Source organism: Schistocerca nitens, unplaced genomic scaffold (genome assembly GCF_023898315.1).
Source record: "Schistocerca nitens isolate TAMUIC-IGC-003100 unplaced genomic scaffold, iqSchNite1.1 HiC_scaffold_340, whole genome shotgun sequence".
Taxonomy (NCBI): domain Eukaryota; kingdom Metazoa; phylum Arthropoda; class Insecta; order Orthoptera; family Acrididae; genus Schistocerca; species Schistocerca nitens.
Window position 1 is genome coordinate 2623559 of NW_026045874.1, and position 12861 is coordinate 2636419.

The 12861-nt window shown below is 44.3% G+C and overlaps 1 protein-coding gene across 1 annotated transcript in view; it reads right to left on the reverse strand.

Moving 5' to 3' along the window:
• Positions 1-7306, reverse strand: part of LOC126227755 (poly [ADP-ribose] polymerase tankyrase-1-like) — a 220188-nt gene extending 212882 nt beyond the window's left edge. Inside the window, exon 1 of the mRNA XM_049942242.1 lies at positions 7275-7306. The gene's annotated coding sequence lies outside the window, so the exon portion shown is untranslated. The remainder of the gene's footprint in view (positions 1-7274) is intronic.
• Between the last annotated feature and the right edge of the window lie 5555 nt (positions 7307-12861).

Sequence of the window (12861 nt, forward strand, 5' to 3'; positions counted from 1 at the left end):
CCCAAGGAGTTGCTAAGCGGTGTCGAGCGACTTCCGCCGATCTTAAACACTCACTAATCTTCTTGGTGGGTCTAAAGATGGTTTCAGCCTGAAACTTGACCAGAACTTTGCCATTACGGTCTGTAATATTGCGGATAAGTGGAAGAAAAAACTTTTCCGGTTGACAGTCGTTATTGCTGATTATTGTCAGACTCTTTTCTTCTGGGATGGAGTGCGCGATCAACCTCGTTGTCAGCGTATCCATTTTTCTTAAAAGCCATTCGCAAATGATTTAACTGAACTTGCAAATAAACTAGCTCGCAGATACATTACTGGCCATTAAAATTGCTACACCACGAAGATGACGTGCTACAGACGCGAAATTTAACCGACAGGAAGAAGATGCTGTGATATGCAAATCATTAGCTTTTCAGAGCATTCACAAAAGGTAGGAGCCGGTGGCGACACCTACAACGTGCTGACACAAGTTTCCAAACGATTTCTCATACACAAACAGCAGTTGACCGGCGTTGCCTGGTGAAACGTTGTTGTGATGCCTCGTGTAAGGAGGAGAAATGCGTACCATCACGTCTCCGACTTTGATAAAGGTCGGATTGTAGCCTATCGCGATTGCGGTTTATCGTATCGCGACATTTCTGCTCGCGTTGGTCGAGATCCAATGACTGTTAGCAGAATATGGAATTGGTGGGTTCGGGAGGGTAATATGGAACGCCGTGCTGGATCCCAACGGCCTCGTATCACTAGCAGTCGAGATGACAGGCATCTTGTGCGCATGGCTGTAACGGATCGTGCAGGCACGTCTCGATCCCTGATGGGGATGTTTGCAAGACAACAACCATCTGCACCAACAGTTCGACGACGTTCGCAGCAGCACGGACTATCAGCTCGGAGACCGTGGCTGCGGTTACCCTTGACGCTCCATCACAGACAAGAGCGCCTGCGACGGTGTACTCGACGACGAACCTGGGTACACGAATGGCAAAACGTCATTTTTTCGGATGAATCCAGGTTCTGTTTACAGCATCGTTATATTCGCATCCGTGTTTGGCGACATCGCGGTGAACGTACATTGGAAGCGTGTATTCGTCATCCCCATACTGGCGTATCACCCGGCGTGATGGTATGGGGTGCCATTGGTTACACGTCTCGGTCACCTCTTGTTCGCATTGACGGCACTTTGAACAGTGGACGTTTCATTTCAGATGTGTTACGACCCGTGGCTCTACCCTTCATTCGATCCCTGCGAAACCCTACATTTCAGCAGGATAATGCCCGACCGCATGTTGCAGGTCCTGTACGGGCGTTTCTGGATACAGAAAATGTTCGACTGGTGCCCCGGCCAGCACATTCTCCAGATCTCTTACTAATTGAAAACGTCTGGTCAATGGTAACCCAGCAACTGCCTCATCACAATACGCCAGTCACTACTCTCGATGAACTGTGGTATCGTGGTGAAGCTGCAATGGCAGCTGTACATGTACACGCCATCCAAGCTCTGTTTGACTCAATGCCCAGGCGTATCAAGGCCGTTATTACGGCCAGAGGTGGTTGTTCTGGGTACTGATTTCTCAGGATCTATGAACCCAAATTGCGTGACAATGTAATCACATGTCAGTTCTAGTATAATATATTTGTCCAATGAATACCGGTTTATTATTTGCATTTCTTCTTGGTGTAGTAATTTTAATGGCCAGTAGTGTACTATTACCTCTGGCCACTAATGTTTTAATCACACCTCTCTTCTGCCTAGGACGATCGTTCGAATCCCTATGGAGGTAACGGTCGGTGTGTGTGTATCTTTTCTATGCAGTGTATAACATACACTCCCATCTGCCCGTTTAATTACTGCTACATCCAAAAAATTAAGCCCTCCATTACTCTCTTTCTGCATAGTAAATTGTATCTTTGGATTAATACTATTTAGGCGCAACAAGAAACCATACAATTCCCCTTCACCATGATTCCATACCACAAAAGTGTCATCCACATACCGATACCACTTCAGAGGGCTTTCACTGGCAGAGTCCAGCAGCTGCGACCAATTTCCAGTATGAGTTTTACGAACAAAGCGCCCTGAGTCCAGCTGTTGCAAATCTATTTATGGAATATTTCGAACAGCAGGCGCAGCAGTGTGCCAGTAAAAGCCCTTTGAAGTGGTTCAGCTTCCCATTTAAACGGAATGTTTCCTCAGCACCAAACACTGTGCAAGAAAGCAGTCATCCTGTTATCTTGGCAAGAACAAAATTACATAGCTCTACATGTTTGTCACCTTCACCAAAAGCTTGCAGTAGTTGAATTTTGTTTGGTTTCGTGTGTAAACGTCGACGCAACACACGCCAGACGGACATCAGGGGCATGTTCAGCTGTCGAGCTGCACGGCGAACGGATTTCTGCGGACTCCTTGTGAAACTATGGCAAATGCGTTCGACGTGTGTCAGACACTCGGGGACGGCCCGGCGATTTGCCTTTACACAGACAACCTGGTTCTCGGAACTGTTCACGCCATCGTCTAAGGCTCGATTCACACGGTGGGAAACGTCACGTCAACGTCAGTGACGTGACACACCGTCAAAAATCCACTTGCATTCACACAGGACGGAACGTCAAGCGACGGCAAAACTTCAACCACGTTTTGGCGCGTTATTGGAAACTCGCAGAAGTGTTCATGATGGCGGACATTATATTTAGTCTTGATGAACTTGCTACGATTGCAGTTGCTTTAGATGATGAGGAAAGAGAGCAAGGCAATCAAAACGAACGTGGGTGAAGAAAATGATTTTGAAGAGAATCTGTGAAGGCGAATGTCACACATTGTATAGAGAGCTGGAAGAAGAGGAGACGTCATTTTATAAATATTTACGAATGTCGAGACAGCAATTTTTTAATTTGCTGTCTTTGATAAGCAGCAGCATCGAGAAAGCAGACACAAACATGCGCCGTGCAACTTCTCCACGAGAAAAAATAATAGTTTGTTTGAGGTGAGTCTGATGCTTCAGCTTTAGCAATTCCTTTGAGGGTTCCTGTTCAGTACGTTTACGTATTTTATACAACAGAATATTGCTTGTAATACTGCACACTATCAACAAATTGATCTATAGGCTAAACATTCACAATTTATGGCCCCTTGTTATGTAGATCTAAATCTGCTACAGTTCGTCCTGCATAAACTTTGGCACTGCAGAGAACCAACTGCACACTGTATATGAATGTGGAACATCGAACTTTTTACTGCAGTTGTACTTAAATAAGCTGTATCCATACGAAATGTTGAGTGAGACTCAGTACCAGAAAGTATGTAAATAAATACTGTACATAAGTAAACTACTAGCCAAAATGAGTATGTGGCGTAGAATACTCATATTTGCTTCGGAATTATAAGTATTACATATGAACATGGTCGAAATAAACTTTCACGACTCGCGAATAATTGTGAAATTGGAAAGCAGGAAGGCTCTAACCTCTGCTAAGCGTTTTCACCTCCTAATCGTGAGTACATGCATACATAAATAGATGCACGTGCGATGTTATACATCTAAATACATTACATACAAAATAATCTGCAGTAGGCCTACAATATTCATACAGTTATTTACCTGGGCGACCGATAACCAGTCCAATTTTCTTCCATATTTCTTCTTTAAACAATGTGTTGCTGTTTTTATTTTTTTAATTTTTTTTTATTTTTTTCAGCTCATATCATACAACTTCACATTTTGGCGAACAAGTTCGATTAACTTCTCGTCGTTCATGTTTATATAAAAACATTTTATAACTAAAAACTCAGTAGATATTTTCGATATGGAGAACACTGCTAGCAGAATCAAACTCGTGCCATGCGAGCAGCCGCAGAACAGAGAGAAAAGTAACAGCCAATCGTAAGCAGTTCGCCAACCACGTGGCCCCCACCGTCAACGTCAAACTATTCTTTCGAAGTATACCGGCCGGCAGGCAAACTGACGTTGACGTGACGTTGCCCACCGTGTGAATCGAGCCTAATGCTCTGTGCTGTTGGAGGATCCACATCATACCTAGTGCGAAACTCGTGCTTAACAGTTATCACTTATCCACACTGCGCAAAACGTAGAATACGAAACGGTTTCTGTTGTCCCGACGCCATTTTTACCAGAACTGAAGTGGGCACACACTGCTGCTACCTAGCCGGAACCGTGTAAAACTCTAGAGTTTACTCTTCCTAACTGTACGTTGCTCACGCACTTATGCCAAACATTTTTTCTTATATCTGATGATTCTTTTTGATACATCCTGTATTTTCAAATAATTACTCAAAATGGCCTACAGCAATGTAAAAACTGGAAACTGGAAAAAAAAATTGGTCGGCTTTACCGATAATTAGTGAATCGAATGTATGGGGTGTTCAAAAAGTCTCTCCGCAGTGCCGTATGATTGTTAGCCGCGCGTGCCGTATGATTGTTGGCCTGCCTGGGTTACTTCCCTTCAAGTGGACTCTCCCAACATTCCACTGTTCCGTTTATCTCAGCCAGCGTCAGTAGTATCGTTGGTGTGTGTCGTTACGTGTTGACGTGAGCGTTCAAGTTTAGTTCTCTTGTTCGTTTGTTTAGTTTTTGTCACTGTTAAAATGCTAACCATTGAAGAACGTGTGTTTTCGGTCGAACAAGTGTTCAAAGCGGCGGTACATACACAGTTTCAGTTCGTCAAACACTTAATTCAGTTTTGTCGGAGACAACACTCCCACATCGCGATACCGTGCGACATTTGATTAACAAATTTCGAAGTACGGGTTCAGTGACAGATGCACCGGGAAGTGGTCGTCCTAGCGTTTTGTCTGAGGATAAACTGCTCGGTATTTGCGATAAAATGTCCATGAGTCCGAACAAGTCAGTAAGAAAACTCGCCCAGAAAATCGATGTTAGTGTCGGAACGGCCCACACAGCTGTAAGGAAAAAATTAGAACTTTTCCCATACAAAGCGACAGTCGTGCGAGAACTGAAAAATACTGATCATGGCAAGAGGCTGCATTATTGTCAATGGTTCCAAAATTTCGTTCAACAAATTGGAAGGGGTATTCTTAATGAAGCATTTTTCAGTGATGAGGCGTGGTTTCATTTATCCGGGTACATGAACTCGCAAAATTCTGGTTTGTGGAATAGTGCAAATCCATTGTGTATTCATGAGGAAGCACATCATTCTGTGAAATAGGAGTTTGGATTGCAATTTCTAGACGTCAGATTGTGGGTCCCATATTTTTCAACGAAACAATAAACGCACAACGATACTGCAGTGATATTCTGTAACCATTCATAGCCGGCCGTTGTGGCCGAGCGGTTCTAGGCGCTTCAGTCCGGAACCGCGCGCCTGCTACGGTCGCAGGTTCGAATCCTGCCACGGGCATGGACGTGTGGGATGTCATGAGGTTAAGTAGGTTTAAGTAGTTTCTACGCCTAGGGGACTAATGACCTCAGAAGTTAAGTCCGATAGTGCTTAGAGCCATTTGTACACATTCATAGGAGAACTTGTGTTAAGTCAAATAGTGAACGGTTATTTTCAACAAGATGGTGCAACGGCGCATGCAGCTCGCGTTTCAATGTCACTGCTTGCTGATGTTTTTGGTGATCGCATAATTTCACACGGACTTTGGCCTCCACGATCGCCTGACCTAACAAAAAAAATGGTTCAAATAGCTCTGAGCACTATGGGACTTAACTTCTAATTTCATCAGTCCCCTAGAACGTAGAACTACTTAAACCTAACTAAGCTAAGGAGATCACACACATCCATGCCCGAGGCAGTATTCGAACCTGCGACCGTAGCGGTCGCGCGGTTCCGGACTGAAGCGCCTAGAACCGCTCGGCCACCACGGCCGGCGCCTGACCTAACACCACCTAACTTTTTCTTCTGGGGTGCAGCGAAAGCAACTATCTATAAAAACTGTCCAAAATCCATCGACGAATTGAAAACTGCAGTATCCACTTTCACTGCTCCTGTTACAGAAGAGATGTTACAGCGTGTGTTTGGAAACTTGATTAGACGAATTGAATTGTGTATTCAACAACAGGGGGGACACTTTCAACATTTAATTTGAACATTTTTGAGTGAAAATGAATATTAAATAAATCAATAACTTGTATTTCACTGAGTTTCATTTCGGTATACAGGGTGTTACAAAAAGGTACGGCCAAACTTTCAGGAAACATTCCTCACACACAAAGAAAGAAAATATGTTATGTGGACATGTGTCCGGAAACGCTTACTTTCCATGTTAGAGCTCATTTTATTACTTCTCTTCAAATCACATTAATCATGGAATGGAAACACACAGCAACAGAACGTACCAGCGTGACTTCAAACACTTTGTTACAGGAAATGTTCAAAATGTCCTCCGTTAGCGAGGATACGTGCATCCACCCTCCGTCGCACGGAATCCCTGATGCCCTGATGCAGGCCTGGGGAATGGCCTATTGTATCACAGCCGTCCACAATACGAGCACGAAGAGTCTCTACATTTGGTACCGGGGTCGCGTAGACAAGAGCTTTCAAATGCCCCCATAAATGAAAGTCAAGAGGGTTGAGATCAGGAGAGCGTGGAGGCCATGGAATTGGCCCGCCTCTACCAGTGCATCGGTCACCGAATCTGTTGTTGAGAAGCGTACGAACACTTCGACTGAAATGTGCAGGAGCTCCATCGTGCATGAACCACATGTTGTGTCGTACTTGCGAAGGCAGATGTTCTAGCAGCACAGGTAGAGGGTATCCCGTATGAAATCATGGCGGTGAATTGAGGAAGTACAGTACAAACTGACGAAACTAAAATGAGCTCTAACATGGAAATTAAGCGTTTGCGGACACATGTCCACATAACATCTTTTCTTTATTTGTGTGTGAGGAATGTGTTCTGAAAGTTTGGCCATACCTTTCTGTAACACCCTCTATATTCACCGCGGCATACGGCACGCGTGGCTATCATACGGCACTGCGGAGACACTTTTTGAACACCCCGTATCCACAAAACGGGATCTGCATCTTTTCCAAATAACATTAAACAAGTCCGCGACACGGCGATTACACACTTCGTAATTTCAAAGGAATCCCACAAGCCAAGGTCACTCAACTTTGGCTTGGAATGCACCTGTTACACACAATCGATAGTAACATTTGCAATGCAATGTAAGAAAACACACTGTGAAACCGCTTACTAGTATTCAGACATGAGAAGTGTTTTTACTCCATCGAGTCTTAAAACATCCAGAGATCATAGTTATATGTGAAACAGTTTCGTGCTCCACACAGTGAATTACCTGCTCTGTACTCGCAGCACTGCGCTCTCTGCCACGCCTCGCCAGCGACTGCCTGGTTGCCCACCACAGCGCGAGAGCGCCGCACCTCTGTCGTCACGTGACCCACTCTCTGTGGACGCCGGCGGAAATCGCGAGGTGCGGCCTCGGCGTTGCGCAACGCCCTTCCGAGAAACCAGCCGACTCTTCCTTCTCGAAACACTGCCGTCGTTGACACTTCCTGGCAGATTAAAACTGTGTGCCAGACCGCCGACTCGAACTCGGGACCTTTGCCTTACGCGGGAAAGTGCTCTAGCGACTCAGGCGTGCTTGGGTAGCTCAGTCGGAAGAGCACTTGCCGCGAAAGACAAAGGTCCCGAGTTCGAGTCTCGGTCTGGCACACAGTTTTAACCTGCCAGCAAGTTTCATATAGCGCACACTCCGCTGCAGAGTGAAAATCTCATTCTTGTAACATGCCCCAGGCTGTGGCTAAGGCCGGTATTACACTATCAAATTTCTTTGTCAAAGATTTGATCAAAGATGTGATCAAATATTCCGTCAAATATATTTGACAAAGATCTTTGACGTAGCGCTAGAAAGGGTATTACACTGTCATCAAATTTTTCGTCAAAGTTCAAGACGGCTGACAACAACTTGTTATTAACCGCAGCAGTTCCACGTACCGCAATTGCATTGTGTGCACATGCGGAAAAGAAGTGGGGGAAAAAAAGGAACCATACATACGAGGTTGACACTCTTAAATTCCTGGGACTACAACTTGATAATAAATTCAGTTGGGAGGAGTACACCACAGAATTGCAGAAACTCCTTAACAAATCTGTATTTACAATTCGAGTGTTAGCAGACATAGGCAACATAAAAATGAAAAAGCTTGCATACTTTGCCTGCTTTCATTCCATAATGTCATATAGTATAATATTTTGGAGTAAATATTCAAGTCAAACAAAAGTTTTCAGAGTCCAAAAGCGTGTAATACGTATTATTTGTGAAGTAAATTCACGGACGTCATGTAGAAACCTCTTCAAAGAACTGGGTATACTAACCACTGCCTCTCAGTATATTTACTCCTTAATGAAATTTGTCCTAAATAATATATGTCTTTTTCCAACAAACAACTGAGTTCATACATACAATACCAGGAACAAAAATGATCTGCACAAGGACTTAAAAGCACTTACTTTACTTCAAAAAGGTGTCCACTACTCAGGAACACTCAGCTTCAATAATTTCCCAGCAAACATAAAAAGTTTATTTACAAATAAAGATCAGTTTAAAAGGAGCCTGTAAGGCTTACTAGTGGCCAACTCCTCCTACTCCACTGACGAAATGTTTAATAGAAACATGTGATGGATTGTATTTATTCATGCTATTAGTATTGTTATTTCAGATTTAAAAAAAAATTGACATGTTTCACATCCATGAGGATCTCCTCAGCACGGATCTATGGAACGAAAAACTAATCCAATCTGGGTGAAGCCGTGGGTTTTACGACGGCACGATAAAAGCATTCAACAAAACTTGTTACGTGAGCTTACAGTGGAAGACGTCAAGTCGTACATCAGTTACTTAAGAATGGATGAGCATACATTTCTGTATGTGCTCAGTGAAGTGTATCCTCATATCACAAAGCACAATATTCACTTAAGAACTGCTACATCTGCAGAAGACAGGCTCACTGTAACACTCCGATTCCTTGCTACAGGAGAGGTTAGGTTAGGTTAGGTTAGGTCAGGTCTCCAATCTTCGTAATCCATTTTTATGTTCAGGGTGCCTCACGTTGTAAAGCGCCACATCAGCTTCATACATCACTATTAATTTTGTAGTTGTCGGCACACACCAATTGTATTTACCGGCAATGTTTATAAAAACACTACAGACGACAGAAGGCTGCAGCGATGCTAGCGCTCCATGTGGTAACATGTCACATTGCAGTGAACAGAAGACAACCGACTTCTATGATCAAATCTACAGCGAGGCCTTAGATTTGATCAAATATTGGACGACATTTGACAAAGTTCCCATTACACCATCAAATATCTTTGACAAAGAATTTTGACAAAGATATGTGACAAAGAAATTTGATAGTGTAATACCGGCCTAAGCCATCTCTCTGCAATATCCTTTCTTCCAGGAGTGCTAGATCTGCAGATTCGCTTCTGTGAAGTTTGGAAAGTAGGAGACGAAGTAATGGCGGAAGTAAAGCTGTGTGGACGGGGCGTGAGTCGTGCTTGGATAGCTCAGCCAGTAGAGCACTTGACCGCGAAAGGCAAAGGTCCCGAGTTCGAGTCTCGGTCTGGCACACAATTCTAGGCCGGCCGCGGTGGTCTAGCGGTTCCAGGCGCTCAGTCCAGAACCGCGCGACTGCTGCTGTCGCAGGTTCGAATCCTGCCTCGGGCATGGATGTGTGTGGTGTCCTTAGGTTAGTTAGGTTTAAGTAGTTCTAAGTTCTAGGGGACTGATGACCACAGATGTTAAGTCCCATAGTGCTCATAGCCATTTGAACCGTTTGAGCACACAATTCTAGTCTGCCAGAAAGTTTCATATAGCGCACACTCCGCTGCAGAGTGAAAATATCATTCTGGAAACATGCCCTAGGCTGTGGCTAAGCCATCTCTCTGCAATATCCTTTCTTCCATGAGTGCTAGATCTGCAGGTTCGCTTCTGTGAAGTTTGGAGAGTAGGAGGCGAGGTACTGGCGGAAGTAAAGCTGTGTGGACGGGGCGTGAGTCGTGCTTGGGTAGCTCAGCCGGTAGAGCACTTGCTCGCGAAAGGCAAAGGTCCCGAGTTCGAGTCTCGGTCTGGCACACATTTGTAGTCTCCCAGGAAGTTTCATATCAGCGCACACTCCGCTGCAGAGTGAAAATATCATTCTGGAGACTGCCGTAGTTTTTGCCAAGACGCCCTCTCAAACTTCCTTACTAGCGGCACGTGCAACTTGCCATATTGAAAAGTAGAGACGCCGGTGAACAAGCAGCTTCAGCCTCACCATATTCGAAAGGCTTTTCATACTGCTCAACACTGTCGACCGCCAACCGAGATATTAGGTTCGTTTGAGCAGTTGCCAGCCGGCTGTTGCGCATGCGCAGAGCTGAATTCGCGTACGAGGAGTACCTTCCTCCCGCTACTGGCTACCTGAAGCGTGGCTGTTTGCCGTATGAGCAGTAGCAGCAAGTAGCCAGATGCTACCAGGAAAAAAATTTCCGGCGCGTCCAAGCTGCCAGATTCGCGCATGCACAGAGCAAGAGGAGTTATAGTGGGGGGTCACTTTCCACGTAACCCGTGTATATGATTCGTGATATTGCTGTTCTCTCTTCGTTTATAGCTCCCACACTTAATGAAAACAAAACAGAGTTCTCTGGGCGGGTGTCATCAAGTGAATAAATATACATCCCCATAATCGTGAAAGAGTGAAATAAGTCAGTAGTTTCAAATTTCTGATTTTATAATATTTTCATGATAATAGCAGTCAACCGTTAATCATTTTAATGTAGTTATTTGTGTCGGTTTACTAGAGAAATTTGCTTCCATTAATCTTTTCCGCTGAGGTAGTCAATTTATTTGAAACGAAGAGTTTCATTCCTATCTATTTGCTAGTTTCGACTTCGTTCAATTCCAAGTGCATATTTTCATTTATTGGCACGAATGGCATTATAGCATAATAAAGAACCAAAACTGAGATAACACAGTACTGGTACACCAAAAAAATTAGTAGCACGAAAACCACGTAGAAAAGCTGAATAGGCCTATTAGGTACTTCAGAGTGCATCTGGACTATAAATGTGCAATTAGAGCGGAATGAAGCATTTTAGTATGGTTCATGAAATTCGGATGCTGCTGGAGTAGTCTCTGATGTCCTTTTCCTTTTGTGTCACTGTAAGATCTCTTAATACGTACAAACATACGTAAACATTTACTTGAAGCTGACTAAGTAGCTAATTTGGTCAGTAGTTTTGAACTAAATACTTTGTTTAAAAAATGGTTCAAATGGCTCTGAGCACTATGGGACTTAACATCTATGGTCATCAGTCCCCTAGAACTTAGAACTACTTAAACCTAACTAACCTGAGGACATCACACACATCCATGCCCGAGGCAGGATTCGAACCTGCGACCGTAGCGGTCGCGTGGTTCCGGACTGAAGCGCCTAGAACCGCTCGGGCACCTCGGCCGGCCGGCCAACAGTGTTTCGATTTTAAAAGCAGCTGCTAATTCGGAATTACTTTACAAATTGTTGAATTTTTTTGTTTTTTGTTTCTTAGGAACACGACTTCTCTGCCGTTCGGCAGCTCTGATCTTTCTCTTCAGTACGTTTCGTTCCTGATGAATGTCTTTATCTGACGTTTTTATTCTTTTTGTTTCTTCATCTGTCGCCATACCAGCATCACGTGCTAACAGCAGAGTCTATACTCTTGTTCATCATAACAATGAACATGATGTAAACATTACGCCGAGTATTCTTCCGCGTTTGCATGAATCTCATTGGATTTCGTTTCACGTGGAGCGAAGCCAAGCTGTGACCAGTACAGTCAAGTACGACCATATGGATACGATTTATGCTGTGTCACACGCACATAGACTGAGCGGTAACGCAGGACAACAGCTTTACCGGCGCATTTAACTTGGACAGCCAAAGAGACTGAAATCATGTTCGAAAAATCTCCAGCACTACCCCGCGCTTCTTAGGTGACCAGACTTTTGATGAAAATTCCTAACTTAAACACAGGGTAATTTTTCTGAGCGAGCTATGTGTGGTGCAAAACCATACTGCAGGGATTTCCATACTGCAGGGATTTCACCATACTGTTGAATACAGTAGCCACAGAAGTATTAACTTCAATTTGGTAATCTCTTGGGTCCTTCCTTATCCGAAACCGAGAAATACATTTCAGTTTTGGAACTGTCACCTGCTTGATAACGAGTCGATCAACAACAGAATCCACGAAGCCAACCATGCGCCGTATTTTCTCCTCTTCTTTTATGACGTGCCGTTCTATATCCCGCCAGTGTTCGGCTGTGACAATGAAAAGCTGCGTGCGTTAGTTGCAGCACGTCTGACAGTTCCACAGTCTTGTTGTATCTCAGACCACATCCGTTAACTTGGCACCAGATCACTCCTGATGGGTTCACATTTGCTGACGATGCTGTGGTGTTCGGGAAGGTGTCGCTGTTGAGTGACTGTAGGAGGATACAAGATGACTTGGACAGGATTTGTGATTGGTGTAAAGAATGGCAGTTAACTCTAAATATAGATAAATGTAAATTAATGCAGATGAATAGGAAAAAGAATCCCGTAATGTTTGAATAGTCCATGAGTAGTGTAGCGCTTGACACAGTCACGTCGATTAAATATTTGGGCGTAATACAAAATTGTTAAGGCTTTCGTGGCCACTTGTTGACAAACTGCCTATTGGCTTCTGTCTCGGGTTCTTCGGCCGACGTTCATCTAATGATTTTTCTGACGTTTCGCCAGCACGAGTGGCTGGCATTGTCAAAGCTTCACCCTCCATTGCCGGTGGTGAACTGGAGGCGAGCTCGCGGCCGCAGACTATATGTACCTGGCGCGCCAACGTCCGAGGGCTTCTCCGCGGTC